Below are 4,686 nucleotides of genomic sequence, written 5' to 3'. Positions count from 1 at the left end.
ATCCTTCCAGTAGCACCTTAAAGACCAACTAAGTTAGTTCTTGGTATGAACTTTCGTGTGCATGCACACTTCTTCAGATACACTGAAACAGAAGTTGGCAGATATATAGTGAGAAGGTGGGGAGGGGTATTACTCAGAAGGGTGGTGGGAATGGGTGATTGGCAGATAGGGATTCATTCTAGTTAGAATATTTTATTATTGTAATTATAATTGTTATTTAAAAGTAGCACTATATTTCTTCTAATACTTGAAATACAGTGTTGGTTCCTGACTTTTATTTTTCCTTCATGTTGGGTGGGACTCATTTCCCTTCAGTTCAGTGTTCACGAGAGGCAAGGTAAAAACTTTGCAAATTTGTATACATATATGTATATGGTAGGGACGCGGGTGGCGCTGTGGTCTAAGCCACTGAGCCTCTTGGGCTTGCTGATCAGAAGGTCGGTAATTCGAATCCCTGTGACAGGGTGAGCTCCCATTGCTATCGGGCACCTGCTCTCTCTCCAAACCTGGCTTTCCATCAACGAGGCCCAAAGAATGGTGATGTTTGGATAAGAGGCCAGCGCATTCCCCTCCGAGAGATCCAAGATATATTGATGTAGTAAAGGTGCGGCCTGAGACCGGAATTGATGGCGCGGACCCTGGCCCAATGCACAATGCTGTGCCCGCTTATCCAGATGCGCGCCCTCATAGCTCCTGCACCCTAGGGTCCCCGTTAACGGCATGGTTTCTATCCCAGTGGACAGTGCAGGGCCTATAATCCCAAATGTGCACCACAACGTCACCTGAAAGCAAAAGAAGGTAACGAAGCCAGGTCAAGTATACTGTGAACAATCTCAAGGTCTTACAATATATCCCTTAAATGCATCAGACTTCCACTGCCCCCAAGTCCTTCATCCTTTCAGCTGAGAGTCCCAAATGCAGTGCTGTGGTGGCGGCCCCAATCCTAAAGGAGTTAGCCGCGAATTCAGCTGAGGATAAACCGCAGGCAGCCATCTCTCTTTGCATAATGCGCGTGGACTGGTGCCGTGCAAGGCGGGAGCCATCCAAATGTATAAGGAATGGACCTGAGACGGTTGGTCTCACGTGCATGAAATGTTTAGTGTCCTTTACCGCTGAACAGTTTTGGAACATTGGACATGCAGGACTAAATTGGATCTGGACAAGGTCATGAACTCTCAAACTAACCCCGGGCAGCGGATTCTGGTTGGCCCTTACAAACTACTACGCCAATGCGCATAGCGCCAAAGGCAATGGAGTATGCAGCTGAAAATAACCGGGCCTTGTCCTCGGACCAACAGTTACTTCTTATTTTATTTTATTTAAATTATTTTTATTTTATTTAATTATTTGGAATTGGCATAGAATGTCATAAGGGCCTTCTACCATCACTTTTAGGAGGCTGCAGCCTGCGCCAGCCCTACAACAACAACAACAACAACAATAATAATAGTAATAATAATAATAAGTTATTATTTGTACCCCACCCATCTGGCTGTGTTTCCCCAGCCACTCTGGGCGGCTTCCATAGAAATCAAACATACACTAAAATATCACACATTAAAAAAAAACAACTTCCCTGAACAGCAGCCCTACAGTGCCCTTCACACTAAGAAGTCCACGCCAGGGTCTATGGATTAAACAACCTTACAGAAAAAGGGAGATTGCCGCTGTCAGGGGTTCAGGGAGAGAGGCACAGATGAGGGAGGAGACTGAGAGCGAGGGGGAAGAATCCCGGAACGAGGAGGAGGAGGATGACAATGACTTGAGGGTTTCCATGAGTCTTTCAAGTGAATCGGAGGATTCCCTGGTCAGGCCAAGGGGAGTCACAGGGGGGACTCGTCAGGAGCAGGGGAGCAGCAGGGGAACCCCGAGTGGGAGTTGGAGATCGGGGCCGGCTTCCCCGCCGGAACGGAGTGAAGAGGGTGGAGTTCCCAGTGTGACAGACGAAGCAGAGCAGGAAGCAGAGAGGGGAAGGAGATCGGGGCAAGACGTCCTGCCGGAAGGGGCGGAGAGTAGTACAGAGAGTAGTGTAACTGTCAAGAGGAAGGTCAGAGGTAGCGAACGAGCGCCAAGTTCAAATGTGGAGGCGCGCGGAAATGCGGAGAGCCCGGAGGAGGAGCCTGGTCCCAAAGCACGGAGGAGGGGGGAGCAGGCGTCTGGGGACTCAGCGTCAGGGGAATCCAGGAGGGGAGGAACCCAGGGGGGCAGAAAGACCCTGCGGAAAAGGAAGGACAGGAAGAGGTGGACCAGCACAAGCCTCTTAAACTGGTGTAGAGGCGGGACTGATTCAGAGGGGACTTCAGCGGTCTAAGCGTAACAGACGTGGGGCTGCGCGCCTCGGCTGTGGAACAAACAATGTACTTCAATAAAGACTTTTGTAAATAAAGTGGACTTGGCGTTGGTCTCTTGTGAGCTGGGACCTGAGGCGGCCCTGACAGCCACCTACTGGATGTTTAATAGTCTTTGCTGCACGACCCTAGCACCCTCCAATGTACCAAGTATTGCAGAGCTTCAGCCTTGGTAGGAGGTGTGTCAAGCCTAGGATTTTCTAGTTTGCCTTGAGGTGTGTCAAACCTAGCATTTATTCATTCATTTTTTAATATTTTATTTATTTATTTATTTATTTATTTATTTATTTATTTATTTATTTGCCTTGGAACTCCATAAAGTCCAACCAAGCCTTTTTATAAGATCTAAGCGTGGACGGGGCTCCTGAAGCTAATACTCCTTTCAGGACATCACGTTCCCAAGGCTCCAAAGGTGCTCCCGGAATGGCTGTGGCAATTTGCTGCGCCTGAGCATCTGTGATCTCATTGTTAACCCTAGGGGTAAATTTGGTAGAGAAATAGATGTTTAATTCTAAGCACAAAAGGACAAAGGTCCGGGGCAGATCTGCCACTCTAGGAGAGTGTGATAATTGCTTTGACAGGACACTGACAACCATTTGATTGTCGGTCCAGAAGCATACCTGGTGATTCCTGAGCTCGTCAGCACACAAATGCCATTGTACTTTTCCAGGAACTTCAACCCAACCTTCAGGTCTGACTTGACCACTTTAGAGAGGCGCACTCAGTGTTGCGGAGCACGCAGTCCCGCTGACAGCTTAGCCAATCGCCCACAAAAGGGGCGGCCAGGGAACACTACCCAGCATGCAAAGTTGAGGTGACCGAAGCGCGAATTGACTCTGGCCAAGGGTTCTTGAGGGGAATTTGCAGAATTAATGCAAGCCTCTCCCTTGGTAGGCGGGATGTCTGTGCAATTGTGTCCAATTCAATACCCAAAATAGGTTATGGTCAAAACTGGACCCTCTGTTTTGTCCGCCACCAAAGGTACCCCAAGCTCCTCAGCCAGGGAGGTGAAAGCCTCTAAAGGGGAAGCGCACTCAGAGCTATTACTAATGATGGAGGGGAGAGAGTTATCGAGGTAATGGTTCACCCTTTCAGAACCAGTTCTAAAGCGAAGCCCAGTCCAAAATTGCACTAAATGTCTCAAAGGCTGCACAAGCTGCTGAGCACCCTATCGGAATAGATTTGTCTATGGAATAAGCCCCTTCAAATCTAAAACCTAGCCATAGAGATTCCTCAGGGTGAATTGGCAGGAGACGGAAAGTCGACTCAATGGCGCACTTAGCCAAGAGCGCGCCCCTGCTGAACCTTCGCATACGCTTTATAGCCTGATCAAAGGAGGCATACTTCACAGAACAAGGCTTCTGTGGTATTGCATCATTGACTGAGCCACCTCTAGGGTAGGATAGGTTGTGGATCATAGGATACTCTCCTGGAGACAATGCCTAAAGATGAAATGAGTAAACCTGCTATAGGTGGCTCCCTGAAGGGGCCGGCCACCCTCCCGGCCAGACATTTCTTTAATTTCTTTTTTGCAATAGCTGGCATTTCCCAATGAAACGAGGATCTTGAAGCACTAACAGAAACTCTTCCCAGGGTACTTTGCTGCCTCTATTTTAGGTTATTTATCGAGAAGGGTTCTAAGAGGTGAGAGCTTAACAGAAGAGAACACCACAGTCAAGGGCCAAATTCATACCAGTTTGTGGCTGTTCTTTTTGGCGGGTCTGTGAGCTTTTCAAGACCCCTGGTGGAAATGCCCCCTGCTGCCCGGAAAGGGGTGTTTACCTTTAAAACATGAAGACGCTGGGTGGTTACCTAGGCACTTCTCACCTTCATGCGCATACTTACAATTTGGCCCCTGGCACACACCCGTGTTGTACTCCCAGCAAACCTCATGGTGAGAGACTCGCTTAGCTTCAAATCTTCCAACTTTCCTTTTTCCACATAGGGACCTGTCAGGGGCTCAGGAGCAGAGGCACAGGAGAGTGAGGAAATAGAGACCGAGGGGGAGGAATCTGAAGGAAATGTTAGCGATGACAGCCGTCCGAGGTCTCTGAGTCTCTCCAGCGACTCGGAGGATTCACAGAAAGGGGCTCCCATGGTCAGAGCAAGGGGGGTGCCTAGGGGGACACCCCAGGAAGAAGGGGCAAGAGGGGACTCAGAGAGCGGCAGTTGGAAATCAGGACCAGCTTCTCCACCAGAGCGCAGTAGGGGGGGAGGAGTCCCAGGCATCGGGATCAGGCGGCGCACCGCCAGCAGGAGGACATGAGTCAGGATTGGCCACACCTCCATCGGAGAGCGAGGAAACGGTCAAAAGGAAGGTCGGAGGCTGGGCGCGCGC

This window comes from Podarcis muralis, chromosome W (genome assembly GCF_964188315.1).
Source record: "Podarcis muralis chromosome W, rPodMur119.hap1.1, whole genome shotgun sequence".
In the NCBI taxonomy this organism is placed as follows: Eukaryota; Metazoa; Chordata; class Lepidosauria; order Squamata; family Lacertidae; genus Podarcis; species Podarcis muralis.
Note: the sequence above shows the minus strand (reverse complement) of the source record.